The sequence below is a fragment of the Rhipicephalus sanguineus genome, chromosome 1 (assembly GCF_013339695.2).
Source record: "Rhipicephalus sanguineus isolate Rsan-2018 chromosome 1, BIME_Rsan_1.4, whole genome shotgun sequence".
NCBI classification, from domain to species: Eukaryota; Metazoa; Arthropoda; class Arachnida; order Ixodida; family Ixodidae; genus Rhipicephalus; species Rhipicephalus sanguineus.
Window position 1 is genome coordinate 309,041,897 of NC_051176.1, and position 19,811 is coordinate 309,061,707.

Below are 19,811 nucleotides of genomic sequence, written 5' to 3' on the forward strand. Positions count from 1 at the left end.
ACACTGCTCAAAAACAGGAATGCACCGTGCCTATTTCTGCATCCTATGGTTCAATTTTCATAGCATGACGATTCATCTGTTGCTACCTAATTACACATGCTGCAAGAACACAGCCAGTTTTTTCTGGAGCTTCCCGAATCCTCACTCACCACCCTGCCGGTCAAAGTCTGTAATACACCAGCACAAGAATATTGCTAAACGGCGTCACAGCTTCCATTCCAAAGTACTTGTTCCATGCTAGAGATGATAATGAACAAGCACAGCTGAAAGAGGCACACGCACCAAGCTGGCCATAATACTGCCACCTCTCTATGTAACTCTCTGAGAAGTGCTTCCCGCAAACATAATCGCGAGTTGCAAGATCTCGATCTTTCGAACCTCACTCAGTCACTCAGAACCTTGAAGGTAATTACCGTCTCCTTGCAGGATGCGTAGCCGCTGTTGTAGTTCTGCACGACACGTTTCTGCCCATGATAACGAAGCATTGATGGAAATCCTGGAAAGCGCTCACCTTTGCTGTGGAGTGAAAAGTGTGCGTGGAGAGCGAAAAGCCAGCACCACCGGTGCAAGACGGAGCCTGCGAGAGCGCTAAGGAGTGACAGAAAGCTTGCAGATCGCGAAAACTTTCCCTATGCACGTGTGTGCACAACGTGCAAGCAAGGGACCTGTGGAGGCGGCAGTGGTGTCGCCAGAAATGTTTTTCGGGGGAGGGGGGGCTGGCATGTCAACACACACACACACACATAAAAGGTGTGTGTGTGTGTGTGTAAGAGCTCGAATCGCAATTCGCTAACAGTTCAAAAGCATATGCTTAACAGTGGCTAACTATAACACAAGTTCAAAAGTAAACACAAGTTGGCGTGAGACAAGCCAAGGAGCAGAGCAGTCTGCAAGAGTGCTGGCAAGTCTTCTTGCGTCAGATGGGATTGCACAGCAGTTTTTCTCGGGAGTCTAGTTTCCCAACTATGCAGGTGGCATTCTCAGTATATATACACACTGGCAACAAGTGGGCGGAGATCGACCAGTGTCACATACGTCCTTGTAAACGTCCAGTGGGAGGCAGCGGCTGTTGTTGCAAGCCGACGGTTTAAGACGAATTAACCACGATTCCAGTAGTTCTCCTTTGCCCCACTTTTGTTCACGAGCCAACGTCGTCGCATTGTTTAAGTCGAAGCTATGTCCTGTGCAGGGGTGCGCATGGGTGCATATTTGGCGAAACGTCTGTGTCATTTCGTTAATAATTGTTCTGTTAAATTGGAGTAAACTTTTTACAATCATGAATTCACCCATCTTTTAGAACATTTTTGCATCCAAAGAGATGTGTACATCCTGCACCTGCAATTTTCTCATGGAAACGGAGCGCTTTCTTCGTTCCCAGTCGCGCGGCACGCGGCCATTTCATCATTTCATAGCCCTGACACAAGGGCACTCTAAAGTCCTTTACATGAGGGGACATCTTCCGGAAAGGCGTTAATGTGCAGTGACACTGTTACAAGTTGCCACTCTAGCATCTCCAGCGCGAAATCGGCAACGGGAATGACAGCAGGTTAGGTCGTTCCATACACAAGCAAACACAGCGAAGAGATCAGAGACGTGTTTGGAAAAAAAAATACAACTTTAATCTAGCGGTATCGCAGCTCAAGGAATTTCAGCAGTACCAACACTTAAAGCAAACTAACATACGTATAACATCGATCAATCAGCTTACAAGGGGCAAGTATCACACAATTAACAAACAGTAGTTTATATTGTTGCGAATATATTTATAACTTATTTACAGTGTAGGAAGGTCCAGCAGTCAAGATGGCGGTTGTTACTTTCAGAACACCGACACGTCATCTGTCTCTTCTTCGCACACCTCAGCATTGTCATAGCTGCAACCCCGCTACATCGACCTCCGACAGCGAAAGCGCCGACTCGGCGCTTGTTAGCAGGTGGTGGGCGAAACGTACGGCTTCAGGCGAGCGACGTGGACGACGTTTGAAGACGTAGAGGGTGCCGTATGGTCCAGAGGGGCGATGTCATAGGTAACCTCAGTCACCTGGCGTAGCACACGGTAGGGGCCGGAGTACTTGGGCAGAAGTTTTTCGGCCAGGCTAACATGCTGAGACGGAGACCACAGGAGAACGAGGTCGCCGGGATTGAAGCGAACGTTCCGGTGGCAACTGTCGTATGTATGTTTCTGGTTGAGTTGCGAGTCCGAAAGGCGTCGATGGGCGATCTGACGGGCCTTTTCGGCTGTGCTGATAATGTGGCGAGCATATTCGGTGGAGAGGTGGTCAGGGGTGGGTACGAGCGTGTCAAACGGCAAGGTCGGTTCTCTTCCATACAAAAGGTAAAAGGGAGAATATCCAGCAGTGTCGTGGCGTGAGCTTTTGTAAGCAAAAGTGACAAAGGGTAGCGCAATGTCCCAGTCACGATGATCAGTCGAGACATACATGGCGAGCATGTCAGTGATCATGCGATTCAAACGTTCTGTGAGTCCATTCGTTTGGGGATGATAGGCCGTCGTAAGCTTGTGCTTGGTTGCACAAGAGCGAAGTAGTTCCTCGATTACCTTGGATAAAAAGTAGCGACCTCGGTCCGTGATGAGTTGACGAGGAGCGCCGTGATGTAAGATGACGTCGTGTAACAAAAAGTCGGCGACGTTTGTAGCGCAGCTGCTCGGGAGAGGTCTCGTAATGGCAAAACGGGTAGAATAATCCGTAGCGACGGCGACCAATCAGTTACCGTTGTGAGAAAGTGGGAAAGGTCCCAGAAGGTCGAGGCCGACACGAAAATAAGGCTCAGCAGGTATGTCGATAGGTTGAAGGAGTCCGGCAGGGTGTACAGCTGGCCTTTTCCGGCGTTGGCACGACTCGCAAGAAGCGACATAACGATGTATGGAACGGTAGAGGCTGGGCCAGAAAAAGCGTCAGTGGACACGGTCGTATGTTCTTGCAACACCAAGGTGGCCGGCCTTTGGTACATCACGTAGTTGCTGAAGTACGGTCGAGCGGAGATGAGTAGGTACTACAACTAGTAGTTCCTGTCTCACTGGGCGCATGTTCCGGCGGTGTAAGATGCCGTCTATGATGACGAACATGCGAAGCGAACTGTCCGTCGAGTCAGTATTCAGGCGGGTGATTAGATCTCGTAGGGACGTGTCACGCTGTTGCTCGTCACCGATGTTGCCAAAAGCAGAGAGCGAGGAGATACAGATGGACGTGTCATCCGTTACGAGGTCTGGATCGTCGACGGGGTACCGAGAAAGGCAGTCGGCGTCTTGGTGTAGACGGCCGGACTTGTAGACCACTGTGTACGTGAATTCCTGGAGGCGCAGAGCCCAACGAGCTAGGCGCCCTGTTGGATTTTTGAGTGCTGAAAGCCAGCATAGAGCGTGGTGGTCTGTGGTAACGGTGAAAGGTCGACCATATAAATAGGGGCGACTGCGTCGACTCTATGCAGGTTCGGAGAGACGACAGCGGGCAGTTCAGGTGACACTGATGAGATCTGGCACTCGTGCGACGGTGACAGAGTAGCGAGAGCAATGCCTTGTGGTAAGACTTCAGGGCTGAATCAGAAGTTCAGAAGAGGAAGGCACGTCTTGTTCGCTGTAACAGTTATAACTGTGTACGGAGAGGAGACGTTGCGGGCCAGTAGAACACTGGGAGAAGGAGAGACCACGTAATCGCCATCCGGTACTGGCCCGTTAGGGCTTGTGGTGGCAGACGAATAGCCTCAGCACACGAAAGTTTGGTTTGAACCACCTCCGACACGTCGGCGGACGCAGGCAAGTCAAGTTGTACGACACCGGCCAAGCAGTCAATGACAGCAGAATGGTCAGACAAGAAATCGAGTCCGAGGATGACATCATGACGACAATGAGCGAGAACATGAAACAGAACGAACGTCTGGCGGTCGGAGAACCTCACACGTGCCGTGCACATTCCGAGTACAGCCGGAGTTCCTCCACTAGCGACACGTACAAATAGGGACTCGGGCGGCGTAAGGACCTTATTTAAACGTGCACGGAGATCAGAGCTCATAATAGAAATATGGGCCCCGGTATCAATGAGGGCAGTAACAGGTAGGCCATCCACTTCCACAGCAAGCAGGTTCTGGTCCGTAGTGAGGGTCAGCAGAGGGTTTTCAGGTCGGGGGTAGAATGCAGCGTCACCTCCGGGAGCTGCATTGCTCAGTTTTTCGAGTATGGGCATCCAGTAGGGCGGGGCGACGAATGGCGACGGGGCTGAGGTGACCGGAAGCGACGATCGCTTGGGGACGGCGAACGGCTGGAGCGTTGGACCGATGTCGCAGGAGCCTCATCGTATGGTCCACCGTCACGAGCGGGAAACTGCAGGGGCCGGTGGTTGTCGTCACGTCGATAGCCAGGAAACGAGCGAGATGGAAAGGTGCGAGAACGACAGTAGCGAGAAATATGTCCTACACCGTGGCAACGAAGCAGATCGGCTTGTCGTCCTGCGTTCTCCACTGGGCAGGGTCATGACAGCGGCGAAACATTTCCGGTACACGAGGAGGCGTTATGGAACTGACACGAGGTTCCGTCAATGAACACACCGGCTGCAGTCCGACATTTGCAAGCTCTTCCCTCACAACCTGCTGGATCAACGAGATCGTTGGTCGAGGATCATCAGATGGCCGCGTCAGGAAAGATGGTGGCGACACTGCCTCGATTTCTTGGCGCACGATGCGAATTACGCTCTCGTTGGTAGGCGGTTCACCGCATGGCGGCTGAAGGTCCTCACAGGATGATGTAGCGGCCGTGTTCGGAAGTCGCACGAAATGCTGGGCAATGCGGTGACTCTTCAGTTCTTCGAACCGGCGGCACTCTTTGATGATGTCGTCCACGGTTGAGCAGTCTTTAGACACTAGTAAATTAAAAGCATCATCCGCAATTCCCTTGAGCAAATGGCTTACTTTGTCACCCTCTGACATGTTGGTGTCGACACGTCGGCAAAGGGCCAGGACGTCAAAGATGTAGGAGACATACGATTCGGTCGAAGTTTGTGCCCGACAGGAGAGTTCTTTAGAAGCGGTCCACTGGCGTCCGACGGCTCTACCAAATAGGTCGCGAAGCTTCTGTTTACAGGCATCCCAACTGGTTAAAGCCTGAAACCACGCGCCTGCTGTTCCGCAGAGATAGAAGTCAGCATTGGCAAGCATCATTGTAGGGTCCCACCGGTAGACCGCTGCAAACCGCTCGTACCTCGCAATCCAGTCATAGACGTCAACGTGGTCGGTGCCGCAGAAGTTACCGGGATCGCGCGGTTGAGTCAATACGACCGGCTGTACCGGAGTCGCGGTCGAAGTGGCAGCAGCAGAGTTGCTTTCTGTTGACATATTGAGGCTGTCCAGGACACGTCCGCTGCGGAGTTCCGTCTTGCGTAGTACCCAGCACCTCCACCAAAATGTTGCGAATATATTTATAACTTATTTACAGTGTAGGACAGTCTAGCAGTCAAGATGGCGGTTGTTACTTTAAGAACACCGACACGTCGTCTGCCTCTTCTTCGCACACCTCACCATAGTCATAGCTGCAACACCGCTACAATATTAACGCAGGCTGTACATCTAGGTTAACAGCAGACGTTAATCGAGTTAACAGTAGCTAAAGATGTGAAAGTTCGAAAGTATAAACAGATGAAGGCATACGTGCGATGACCGGAAGCGTTGAGTCCCCGACGATAGGATGAGAGAAGTCGCAGAGAGGTCTGGCACGACTGCGATGTCGGCGGAGTTTCAACGTTGATCTTTCCGGGGGCTAGTGCTTGAAGGCAATCTGAAGCAGGTTGAGCTAACCTGAGATTGAAGTTACGATGCCTACGCTGCAGATATCAATTACGTGTCTCAACTAGACGAACGGCTATGTTTAGGTGGCCAGCCGATACAGAGCCACACTAAAGACTTCCAGAAAAGATATTTGCTGGTCTGCTTCTACACCACGTTAGACAAGCAACTAGACTGATTAGCAGGCCGATGTCCCTTCGTGTCCCCCGCTTCTTTTCCTGGAGGAAAAGGAACCTCCACATGGGTCCAATCATGCGCGTTTCATTGTGACCAACTCTGCCCTAAAAATATATTACCACGCCCCTTTTACTTATGGGAGGGTACTCAACTGAGTGAGACTGACAACCTGTTGAGGTGATCACATATGGTTTGCCCACCTCCAGTTTTCACCGTGAGGATGACTCATTTCCTTGGCTCTCAGCTGGTGTGTTCTGCAGAATATACCTGGTTCGGGGCACATCGTGGCCTTCCATGACCCTGCCGTCGTCGCTGGTACGTGTACAAAGAATCAAACGTCAGCGGCGAACGTTCGAAGAAGATCACCCCTTCGGCTCTAAAGACAACCCTCTAAAGACAACATGGTCAAGCAGTCCCGCTCGTGTTTTCTCTCTTGCTGATTTAACGAGTGGAGCCTCTTTGTTTTCTTTTCTCTCACTCTTTTTTATGGCGCTCATCTGAGAAACCGTTACTAATCGCGGAGGCCAGGAACCACCTAAGGAACTCTGTGCGGTGCCGTGTGTTACCGGCGCAACTTTTTTGCAAAGGGTCCTTCAGAGCAACGAAATGGGCTTACAGTGAAGTACTGTACTTTTCGCCCGCATATGAGGGGCAGTAGTTAAAAAGATGAAGAAGACTGTCGAAAATGACTCTCCGCTTTCCGTACAGGGGCAAGAGAATGAAGCATCCCTGGACAGCTATCAAAGATGACTATCCCTTTTTGGGCCCTCCGCTAGCACAATAAAACCCTTCAGTTCAAGACATCCCCACCGCATCAGTGTATTCACAATAGCTTCTCTATAGCTTAATCCCGAGCGTCCGGCTAGCCAACAATAGTCAACAATTTGCGATAGCACGGCTTAGCGTGGGAGCGGAGCCCGTTAATCAGCGTGTCACTGTGTCACAAAATCGCAATCCAAATGGCACTACGCCTCTGTTTGCAGAGTATTTCTGATGGTCATGCGCTGCGCAGCCAGCATGGCAGCCAGTTACACGGCCGCCATGGGCGTAGTGAGGACAGCCAGTCCAAATCAGCAATTTTCGCACTGAAGTGTCTTTTCGACTGTGGAAAGGAATTTTAGAAAAAAATCCAGGTTATTTCCGACGCAGGTGGCTGTTTTGGTCGTTGGTACATGACGGTATGAAAATATTTCGGGGGGGGGGGGGGGGAGCTGTAGCCCGGTCAGCCCCCCCTGGCTACGCCACTGGGAGGCGGCAGACGTCTGCTCAGGGACCACTCTACTAAGAGCTCATTTCGAGTGCTGTACGGCCTGTAATTAGGGCAGCAGATATTAATAACTGCCATTCAAATATCTGTCACATTTACTTATTGACGTTACAAACAGAAATATGGGAAATTTAACAGTATACGAGACAGTATCACGATTTTTATGCGTCGCGTCCATAGAACATGTAAACGATGGTAACATGCCAGAAGCATCATCTGTTGTGCTGCGGTGGAAACCGCATTTTCTCCATTACAATACAGGTTGCCCTAGTGCACTGCGGTGGCCTAGCAGATTCTTCTCCTCAAATACTTATTTCTCCATGGGCTAAGGTACTTATTAGGGGTGTGCGAATATTCGAACATTTTTCTAATAGTGTTTGCTGTTCAATTCGATTTGCACCGAAATTTGACTATAGATAGCTTGCACCCCGCCATAGCGCCCCGCCACGGTGGTCTAGTGGTTATGGCGCGCGACTGCTGACCCGAAGGTCGCGGGATCGAATCCCGGCCGCGGCGGCTGCATTTTCGATGGAGGCGAAAATGTTTGAGGCCCGTGTACTTAGATTTAGGTGCACGTTAAAGAACCCCAGGTGGTCGAAATTCCGGAGCCCTCCACTACGGCGTCTCTCATAATCATATCGTGGTTTTGGGACGTTAAACCCCAGATATTATTATTATTAGCTTGCACGTGACATCATGGATGCAACTTTTTAATGTACTGGCACTCCACGATGGCGGCTTTGATGACAAAGAAGTTGCGCTTAACCTTCTTCAATGTGATAACAACGTGGCAGGAACGCCTCTCTGTGTGCATAACGAAAGAAGCTGCACGTTATGTTTCAATAGCATTAATGTAACATCGCAAACGTCATGCCCCCCCTTGCTGGTGCTCCAACACGACGGTTTCTGTGCGTCGGTGCAAGCCATCTATTCAAAGTATTCGAACTTCGGAAGATAAATGTAGCCAACGTCCGATTTTTTGGACTGTCTAGGGACCGGGAAATCGCCCGAAAAAACGAATTCATGCATTTTTATTCCGCTCAAGCAGTCAAATCACCACAGCCAGATCCGCAATAGCAGGGGTGAGAAAGCTGCGCATATTGCGCATTTTTGATACAATTCTGTTTTCCTGCGTCAAGCTGCTCCAAAAGCATGAAAATTGCAAAAATTGCACCGAACTGCTCAAAAACAGCCTCGAAAGCCAGAATTTCGATGCCCACGTCAGGTTCGTTGGGAAAAAAGGCTGAGTTGACAACATGATTTTCCAAGTTGCACCTATAGCAGTGCCTGGAATACCAAGAAAATGAGACATTCGCAAAACGCGTAGACGGGCCCAACCGTGTTTCTATGCACCTTCTAATGAGGGCTCCCATGATGCCGCCACAACCTCCTCTGGGTTGTTGTAAATATGCGTGGCGCCCCAAAAATGTTCTGTCGTGCCCCAAGTGTACTGCTGCTTCTCGCTAGGCTGTGCCTTCTGGCGCTATCAAGCAGCATGCGTAGTGGGAATGGCTCTCCGGTTCTTCGTTGTGCATACTGTGTTCCTCTGGTCGCAATGGTTTTCTGCTGCATGTGCTCACTTACACGTGCATTTGCTCTGGGAGTGTTCGTACCGTTACGACCCATACCGTGCACGGGAGAAGCATCACCTTCGTTGCATCAATGCGGCGACAACTAGCTTCCTGCATGCGGCGCATCTCCGCGATGCTTTGGCGGTTTTTCACGCCGAAGCCGGCAGCGGACTGATGCGAAGCGCCTTTGTGTCGTTCCCGAATAAAAGCATGCAGTACGCTTACGACGGCGCTATGCTCGCAGTACCGTATGGGATAGTCAGTGTGAGATAGCTTTATGAGATAGTCAATGCGGCGAGGTATCTGGGCGCCCGCGCCGCGCTCTCAAAGGCGGTCCCGCACGACGGGGCAGCGAACGGCGGTAGCACACCTTTGTTCTCGCCTGTTCAAAGTATGCAGCAGGTTTGACGCTGCGCTAACCGTGAGGCTGAGCTGAAGGCGCTTATTGTGATGTCTTCCTTACAAACACTGACCTACAGGAAGCTCTGGAGAAGCTTGAAAAGCTAAATAAGCAGATGTACAAGAAAAAAATCTGTTTCACCGCAAGTGAAGCAATGAACGCGATAGCATCAAATTGTAATATACGAAGTAAGGCTGGCAGTTTACTAACACTTATGGATCCGATCTCGCGTAACTACAAAACGCTGGTGTAAGAGAATACGGCTGCTGAAAGGAGAGAAGCGTTGAGATCACTTAAAAGCGTATATGAGCCATCTGTGATGCCAGCCGAGATAGCGCGCACGCCAGCGATCGTGATCGTGCCCTTAAAGTCAAAGTCCACAGTTGCTGCTCGAGCGACCCCCTCCCTCACGTTCCTTCGTGATCCTTCAAGACAGGCGGCGCGTTTAATCTCTGCATGAGTAGCAATCAACGACAGGCTTAGCATGCGGTGTTATGTTATTGCATGCGCCCTCCGTGCAACAGGGATTGGTCGGCTTTTTTCATGTCTGCCTCAGCCGCGTTCGTCGCCCTCGCTCGCGCGCTTTTACCCAAGGGTAAAAAATATGATGCGCTGGGTGATGTTATCGATTTGGACTTTATACGAAACATGACTGCGATGCCTATGGCAAAAACCTGTTCAGAATGTCCATATAATTGCTATCGCATTAAAAGCCAAAGCAGTAATCTGCTAAATTATATCACTGATCTTTAAAAGGCCTGCTACTATGTAAGTGAAATTCTTGTGCAATCACATTCCTTTTGTAGCATCAGCTACACTTGCCTAGCCAGAGCCGATTTCGCGTGGATCCTCATGAGCCGTGCTGCGCATGCAGAAGGATCAGTGATGTCACACAGCTGGCTCACCGCTCTTCGCGCTCTCCGCCACCGCGCTCTGTCTGCCACTGCGATCTCACGCGCTCTCCGCCACCGCCGCTGCAGGTCTGCGTGTTCAGGAGGAGTGGCGTCGTAGCCATAGTAGACACACTGGCGCCAGCGCGCGCGCAGCTATTCGCCTTCGCTGTGCAGTCACCGTCTGACACTGTGCTGGAGCCGTGTGATAGCACCTCTGACTGGCGTTTGCAGGTGGGTAAGGCCATGGAGAAGGAGAGCGCAAATGCTGCTCAACGGCGCAGAAGAGGCGAGAAGCTTATCTCATCGGATCCCGAAGTAGTTGCCTGGCAATTAGCGGTTCAGCGTACGAAGAATGAACAGAAGAAGGCTAATAATCCTAGACAATCTGGAAAGCTAAGAATAATCAGCTGAACCTTTGCTAACGCTACGTATATCCTGGCATTGCCGAGCTAAGCCACTGCAAATTTTTGTTTTTTTCAAATTTTTATGAAGTGAACCTGGTTTGCAGAACCTTTTTTTCAATTATTTCATGCGTTTCTTACTCGTGCTAGGTAGGTCGCATAGTATTTAAAGAGGTAGTATAGTTCATACCTGGTGATACTTTCTCCAAAGGCTGCTTCAGTGTTACGTCTATCCTAGGCCAATTTAGATATGTACTTGTCCCCCCAAGTTGCTACAAATCTGTTTTTCAAGCTCTTTAGATGACATAAAAAATTCTGTTAACTGCTCCAAATCAGGGCTCTTCTGCTCCAAAATCGAAATTTTGCTGCTCCAAAAACGACTCCCAAATCAATTTCAGCCGTCTCACTTCTGCAATAGCTTTAATGCCTCCCAGTACACCTACCAGGCATTTTGGCACGCACCCAGGCTCTCGTGAATACATTCGGTACCTGCCGCGAACCCCACTTAACTACGTGCCAACCACCAATTGCAAATTTGTGTCTCGTGATGAGCGCCGCTGATACCAGCAAAGTGCGGAATAGATTACGGCTCTCTCGCGTGGAGCATTTGGAAACGATGACGCAAAACGCAAAGACTGTGGTGGAAGAGCGGACAATCGACTCGTCCGGCTTTCCCCGATGCGCTTGCGCACGTAAATGATGCCTTAGAATTACGTTATGCAAATTTGAGACATTTGCAGACAGTGCATCATAATTCGCGCCTGAAGGGGATAAAAGAGAAGGCAGACAGTGTTTGGGATTCGGCAGAGTCGGGTGTCCAAGCCCGAGTGTCCAAGCTCGCCTACGCATCCACAAGTTGCGAGCTGAGGGTTCCATGTGGCCGTGTGTGTTCTGTGCCTTCAACATCTCGCCTCGAGACCCCGGTCTTTTCATTAGACTTCGCGTGTCGCCATCAGCCTCTTTGAAACTGTCGCTCCAATTGTCGGCGTGCATCACCTCGCCTAGCTCAAGTAGCTTGACCCACCAGTCGATGAGCCTGTGTTGGACTATCTGACTGTTCTATTAAGTAGAGATGCACAGTAGCCAGTTCCTGCTTTCTCTGTGTTTGCGTTTTTTGTTCTTTCTGTGTGTTTTGTTCCTTCTGTTTATAAAGTGCGTCCGAAATCTGCAAACAACTTTGTCGGTTTGGTGGTACTGTCCGCATTCCCGCCAAATGTCAAGCTGTGATTCGTGAGCGAAATCCCAGCTTGAAATTGACTCACTGGTGAATGTTCAACATGCCATAACTATTGTTCAACTTGGTTCAGAACATCTATTTTTGTTGTACTGCATTCAGTTCTGATTCCAGATTACTATGATCTGCTGATTTACCCTGTCTAACTCTGTCAGCTTTTTAGTAAAAAAAAATTGCTCCCCAAAGGCATATGAATTTATATAACATTTTAAAAATTACATAATGTACTGGAAAAATAACTGCATATTTGAAATCAGCACACAAATAAACATAAACTCCGCAAATTTAATAAAAATCAATGAAGAAATTAAAAAAAAAGTTGGAGGGTGCTTGAGCTCAGGAATCGAACACGATGGCCTGGCTTCTCTTCTCCTCAACCGTGCCGCATGGAAAAGAACTCCTGTGTGAGTTACATTGGCCGTTTAACCACCTGAAGTACACAAGAAAGCTAGGTACTGGAAACATGATACAATGATGTATTTTGTTTGGGTTGGCCTTACAAAGAGCAAAAAAAGCAGTCAAAAAGATAACTGCATTTCTAAAAAAGAAGTTACAGGCTGGGACACATATCGATACTTCTTTGCTATATGGAAGTCTAGAAAACAATTCTTTGCTGCCGTAAAGCACAAGGGCACCGCACAGACTGTGCAAAATCTTATCGCATGGTTTTCAATCTTCAACTTTGTGCAATTTATGCTTGGAACAGTCACCTTTGACCATTGCAATACACAATTCTTAAGAGGCCGCATTTTGTAGGCTGTGTCAAAGTTGGGCTCCTCTCTACTTGGCTGAAACTCGTCTGCAAAATGCAGAGCACTTTGAAACTGCTCAAAGCAATGAAGAGGCATCACATTGCCAATAAAAAGCAAAGCTAGGTTAGGCAGGGTTGACCAATACTTTCCGAGCACTGGCAACATGTGGTAACTCATAACTATGCTTGTGCGAATATTCGAGCACTTTGAATATTCAAACGAATAACATAGTATTGAATTCGCTTTGACACAAATTTAAATTATCCGAAATATAGAAGTAGTATTTGAAATGAACGAACAGACATATATAAACTGCATGAAAGCACAGTAAAGGTGGTTTCACTGCAGTGGAAGGGTGCTATACCGTGAATACACATTTCAAGGGGAAATTCACACTGCCGCGAAGCTCCACTTCAAGGTTAAATGAACACATTACCCTCCTACCGCTTCATCATTTTTTAAGTTTAAAAGCTTGTCATACCAGTTTATATGCTCTAAATATAGTAAATTTTAAAACATGACATATTTTACAGGTTATCACTTGCATTCTACCGAAAGTCAAATCCTGCTACTATTCAAGGTTGCTTCCACTACCCTTTGAACCAAAAAGAATGACATTAGCACATACCTAGTTTCAATTTTAAAATATATTGTGAAGGTCCAAATTGATAACGTCACCTTATGTATTCTACCCGCGAGTAAAAGCTGGCGATGATTGCGGCTGAAGCGGAGATGAAACGAGCCAGCTATCTCCGTTGCATGGAGGGCGCATGCGATAACATCCTTACGCGTGCGAGGCCTGCCGTCGATTGCTCATCGAACAGAGAGGAAACGTCCCACCCGTTTTTCGCAACGAGCATAAAGGGACGCCAGGGAAGGCGAGGGGCTGCGGCGCTCGAAGGGCGCAGTTGCTGGCGTGCACGCTATCTTGAGATTGGCATCAGGAGACGGCTTGTAAATTTGCTGTGCATTCAATTAGAGAACTGATAGCACGAAAACCGCTTCGGTTCCTGGAGCGGCCATATTTCCTTAAACCAGCGCTTTGTTGAGTTATGCGAGATCGGATCCAAAAGAGTTAGTTGTTTGCCTTGCTTCGCATAACAATACAATCTGTTGGCATTGAATTCATTGCTTTGCTCTTAAGCAAAACTGTGATTTTGCAGCGAAAACTGTTATGAGATCACAACAACAGCCAATTTTGGTGCCGTAGTTATCTGCAGCCGGTGTCCATAACCACTATCGTGTGAAATAAGAAAAAACGAAAGAAAAAATATCAAAGATCGAATGGGATTTAAACCCGGGCCCTCTGCGTGGCAGTCGAGTATTCTACCACAGAGCCCCGGTGATGCTTGAAACACCTTCGCAAAAACACCCTGTACGGGTGTAATGTCAGGCAAGGAATCGTGTTGACATTTGTAATATAGTGTCGTTGGTTGGTTGGTTGAAAAACTTTATTGAGGTCCTGCAAGACGCGCGCCAGCGCGCAGCGGGCGACTCCCATGTCGGGACCGTCAGGCCAAGCCTGCCGGCCGTAGAAGAATAAAATAACAACCAAGCGTCACACAATGCAAACTGCACAATGAGTGGGTCGTCGAATGCTTCCAACCCATTACAAAGGGCTCAGCCATAATTCTTCATCGTCATTAGCCACAATACAAAGTGCAGATAATGCCTTACAGATATGTAGCGGGTGCCACGCTTCTCCGCAGAATGACGAATAATGGCATAGTGGGTGCTTCCCTAGTTCACAAAAATTATTTATGGCGTAGAGGGTACCTTGCAAGTGCACTTGTATTAGTTGCCGAAAGACAGTTTACAACACGATCTAGAAAGGCCGCTCTTCCAGCTTATGCTGTGACTGTGCTGCGTGTTCGGCGCAGGCCTGGCGATATTTTTTTTTTAACCGTGAGCTGTTGACCCTAGAAAGCAAGGGGCAGACATGTAAAATGGCGCAGCCGCTTCACAGTGGGCTGCCAGCAACGGGCCCGCTACTGACAGCTGCACATACTAAAACTAGATTGCAGCTGCTCTGACCAGGAGGCATGCTTATATTAATGAGATGACATTTTTAAAAGAAAACCAAGCAAAAAATTCGAATTGGGACCCTGGCACTCACGAGCCCGAAAGGGCAGGGCTTCTTAGGGGGTATTTACTGCAAGAGAAATTACAAACCCGGATGTGCTGATGGAAGGAATTATGAAAAAGCTCTTCTGAATGAAGATCTATGGATAAAGTATATTTGAAGAAAAGTGTCAATGCGTTCCCACTGTTCAGGTGCTCTTCCATGGATGCGAAGCATAGAAAATTTGCTATTGTTCCATATATCTATTGCTAGCGATGCCAGATTTCATTCTGCGATGTCCAGAAACAGAAGTGACAGACATTTTAGTGGCACACACGTAGCTATTACTGAACATTGCTTTCATTACGTGGCGTGCGACTCTTGAAACGAGCTATCAGCAGCGTTTCTAGAACAGATGACGTTCGCCAATGAATCGCCGCCACACTTTCAGGCTGCCGATTGGACTAGACGTCACGAGCCTCTGCGGAGAGCACGTTTTGTCGTCGAGCCAACTTGCACAACAAAAGCTGCGTCGGCACCGTGCATGGCGTCATGGCTCACACGGGACGCACGCACGTGCGCTGTTTATTCAGAGAAATAATTCTTGGTCTGTGGTTGTGACTGTGGCGGCCCCAAGATCAAGCTGCACATGTTTTGATGCGCTGGCAGTGCGACTGCCTGTGACAGACGCCCCCAAACCCGAGACTGGCACAGTTTGGTGCAATTTCCGTCGATGTTATCAGGAGGCGCAGTAAATCCAATTTGGCACACTACGGCGCAGGAGTGGAATCACTGCCTTGTTTATAGCCTTCTCTGCATCACCAGCCTTGAGTGCCTCTCTTATCGCCTTTCCACCACATGAATAGGCTACTCCACGCCATGAGCCACCCTCCAAAACACTAAGAGACCACCCCAAGTGCACTGCATGGGCACTGCTCCCAGTTTGCTTGCTGTCCCTCATTCTGCAAAGTTCTGCCAATGGATTAAGTTGCTGGTCTTTGTTGGTGGTGTAGAAGTCGTTCCTGGCCACATGCTTTTTCCGCTGTGGAAACGGAAGATGGCTGATCCGCTCCCCGACTATTGGCATTGCACGACATTGCCGGCGAAAAGAAAACTCAGTGCTATTGATTTGGAAACCAAGCACAGTATTGTGAAGAACCACAAAGAGGGTAAAATAGTGTGTAACTTGGTGAAGGAGTTTGCTATTGCAACTGACAGTGTTGACAATCGCATCTGCTCGGCAGAGAAGTTCGACAAGAGAAGCTACTTGGCAGGCAATAGGCCCAAACACGTTTGACAAAGTGCCTTTAAGGAGGTGGTAGAGGCACTTTATGAGTGGGTTCTTGGTGCCTGTACCATAAACTTGCACATCACTGGACTAATTCTGCCCACATATAGAAGCAGTTTGCCCTAATGATTAACAATGTCAACTTCTAGCCAGGTGTAACTGGATACAGTGCTTCAAAGAGAGGTATGGAATTGCATATAAAGCTGTCACTGGCAAGGGAGCTCCGTTGCTTAACGTGGAGTTGAAGCAGAAGTACCTCGCGGAAATGTTGCCCCGCATCCTTGACAACTACACTGATGCCAACATATATAATGGCGACTAAACAAGACTATTCATACAGACGTTGCTGTTTAAGATGCACGCACTAAAGGGAGACACATGTAAGAGCAGCAAAAACAGCAAGCTGTGCCTCACCTTGTGTTTGTGTGCCAACACAGACGGAAGCGACAAGTGCCCCACATTGTGGCTATGCAGGTTTGAATCTCGTCTCACCAAAAAATTTTTTTCGCCAAGTATTTCTCTCTCTGTACTCGTTCACTCGCCCATCAGAGTTATTGCATTTCACGCTGGACAAATCGGCACATGTCTTCTGGGAACAAAGCAGAAGAGGACGAAGAGAGTGTGCACCGGTTCATGATGATGATAATTTTCTTTCTATGACACACGGCAAACCTCGAGCATAACAGCTTTGTAATAGCTTCTTCTATCTCTTTGACTCTGGGAGTTGTGGCTCAGGGGGCTGGCTTGCCAGGGGACACGGGTGTCGCGCTGTCTGGTATCGCGGCTCGGCACCAAGCGTTATGACCCCGTCAGGTACGGTGAGCGCTGATCACTCGATCAGTTGCTGCATGCAGCGAGCGGAGTAGGGCCACCTCACAGAGCTGATGTCTCCTGGTGTCTGCCGGTTCTGCACCTATTTTGGGTGCTGGTTGTTGTCGAGTTACTCGTTAGACCTACAGAAATTAAAAATTTGTGAACACGGGGTGTCGCTGGAGCCGACGTTTCAACAAGCTGACTTGTCCTCAGCCTTGAAGAAGAAAAGTGAACTTGTCGAAACGTCGGCAATAGTGACATCCACAAACTTTTCACCTCTTCAAGCTTCCATCTTCCACTGAACTTCTGCCTTTCGTTAGGCCTAAGGTTCTTCAGAGCTGCCAGTCGCAAGTGGGATACAACCAGTTGGGTCGTGGCGTTGACGTGTCACACTTTGCTTCCATCATTCTAGCTGCATTGCATGAATTAAGAAAAGCGACCTTTGTTCACTTGACCTTGGCGTCTCAGTTGCTGCCGTTATCTTTGCTAGCCATACTGAATACCGTGCTTGTGGGCGATGCCCACGTAGCTGCTTTCCTTTGTCCTACTGCGCCATTTTGTCAGGAGTGTTTTGAGTGTACGCAGCAGGAGTGATGTCACCTGTGGCTGGCTGTCTTCTGCACATCGTCTTTGCCGCTGGCCAGGAATGCGGTCGAGATATCACAGGCAATGGAGATGCCTGTAACCTACACAGCTGCCTTCAAACCGACACCCGCATGAATCATTCTCACAACCCTCGGCAGTTGTGACTCTCTCGGCTGGAAAACGAGTCGGCACAAGTGGTACTTTCTAGTGCTGATTGCCTCATTGCCTTTGCGGAGTCTGGGCCAGGAGTCATGTCGTCGAGCCTGCAGACAAGTTGCCTGTGCAGCGATGTCAATTCAGCGGCTGTGTCGGGGAGCGCGGACATTGCATAGGGATATAGTAGAACCCCACTGACACGTTTTTCACGGGGCCGTAAAAAGAAGCGTCAGAGCTGGGAAACGTAAGAGCCGAGAAACTGGGAAAAATGAGAAATTCTCTTGCAGTGGCTTCCGTTTTCTTGGTGCCATCCTGTGTCTATTTGGTGCGTTGGAAGTGTGGCAGCACTAGACGACACCACACAAACACAGGGCCAACACTAAAGCCCACAATAGAGAGACAGGAAAGGTGAGAAGACCACGAAAAGCATTTCCTACAATAACGATAGCTACGAGCCGACCCCGGCACCCTGTCCACGCAAGAAGGATGACTCCAGGCAACAAAAACTAATCTCGAAGTTCATACTTTTGTTGAATGCATAAAAACAAACTTTTAGCACCCAAACACGTCGGAGCCTCCATGTTTAGATGAAAAATACAGATCTCGGCGGTCGTGTTTTTGGTGGCGGGACTGAAAATGCCTCATAGATGTCGCCCTCACCGCTTCTGGCTGCCAATTTGATCGTCAAGCCACCAAGTGAAGCAAGCCAAGACACGTGAAAAGTCAATATGGCCGCCTGGGCCGTCTCGGAGGGCCAGTTCGCAATGTACAATGTGGGAACGGCCCCACAGTTGCAACGTAACAGTGGGGTTCCCAATGCATTGGATCCTATGGAAGCAATGCTGGGGCCAGCCGAAAACGACGTAAAGAGCCAGGAAAACGCAGCACCCAGGAACGTAACATAGGGGTTCTACTGCATTTATGCCACCTGTATTGCCGTCTTTTTTTAGAGCTTGCGCAGCTCTTTATGAGTATTTCTGCCAGGATGTGTTGACTGAAGGTTGGGGGATGCAGGGGTGCTCCCAACCTTCGTGAGGTTTTCACCTCATGGCACCCTTGCATCGTAATTAGCGTAGTCGCTGCCGAGCGAGAATTGGCGCTGTGCTCCCGCTATGGCACCAGTGGCGCCACCTGGCGGCGATGTTACACGGGGTCATGAGGCGCAGGGTTCTTTCTCTTTTAGGGTTGGGTACTGCTCGTAATGGAAGTTGTCAAGGAGTACGTCTACTTAGGACAGGTAGTAACCGCGGAGCCGAACGATGAGAGTGAAATAACTAGAACAATAAGGATGGGATGGGGCTCATTCAGCAAGCATTATCAAATCATGAATGGTAGTCTACCACTATACCTCAAGAGGAAGGTATATAACAGCTGCATCTTACCGGTACTTAACTACGGAGCAGAAACCTGGAGACTTACAAAGAGGGTTCAACTTACATTGAGGACGACGCAGCGAGCGATGGCAAGGAAAATGATAGGTGTAACCTTAAGGGGAGATGCTACTCGAAAAATGGCCTTTTTTGAGAAAATTGTCACTTTTGACATTTTACTTGTAAAATTATGTTTGGTCATTAAACTTTTATTTCCCCGAGTATCAAGGGTGAATTCAGATTAGAAATTGGTGAAAAATCTATTTCAGTCAGGCAATGTCACTCTGGCCTCAGCCACAGCAGGTGCTGAGGCCACAGTGCATGGTAAGTTGATGTGGTAAAGAGGAAAGCATGAATCATGTGGCCAAGCACCATGGCACGGCACTCTGTAAACTGCCATTACCACCTCCATGTGGAGATAAGTTGAAAGATGATGCAACACAAGAGCTGCAAAATATTTACGAAATTGCAATAACCACCCACATTAAATGTCCAGGAAATGTATCTTGCCATGCGAGCATCCTACTTTAATTTTAGCAACATGGCAGGAAGTCTCGAATTCTGTTCAGAAGGAGTGACTTCCTGGTGTAAGCACAGGCGAGCCAGAGCTCTTTGGGAGTGCGTACCAGATTACACTCTAATCCTGACCAACGAACAGGTGTTGCCTGCACATCCATTATATAAGCACTTCACAGATGAAAAGCTCTTGGTTCCCTGTCTACAAGGAACGATGCAAGGTGTTGTGGACTTGCTCAACACTGGCTTCTGTGTCCAAAGACAACGCTGTTATCCTGTACAGCTGTGGAAGCTGACTACCTCGTTCTTCAATAAGGGATATTCAAACTTTGAGCACATCCTTGAAGAGCTTGATATACTGCCACCTGAAGCACTTGTCACCCTGGGCCACTCACATGACCAGAGGCGAATCAAAAGAGTGTCTGTCTGCACGCAAAGCAGCCGAGCCATGGGCTCATCACTGCCACATGGTGAAGAGAGTGCACCTTTATGGCTAACTTAAGGGCTGGGAAGGATTAACATATGGAGCCCGATGT

General features: G+C 48.8%; 1 protein-coding gene across 3 annotated transcripts in view; it reads right to left on the reverse strand.

Annotated features, from left to right (window-relative positions):
• LOC119379425 (WD repeat-containing protein 11) overlaps positions 1-19,811 on the reverse strand; it is a 448,867-nt gene that overhangs the window by 91,181 nt on the left and 337,875 nt on the right. The window lies entirely within an intron of this gene.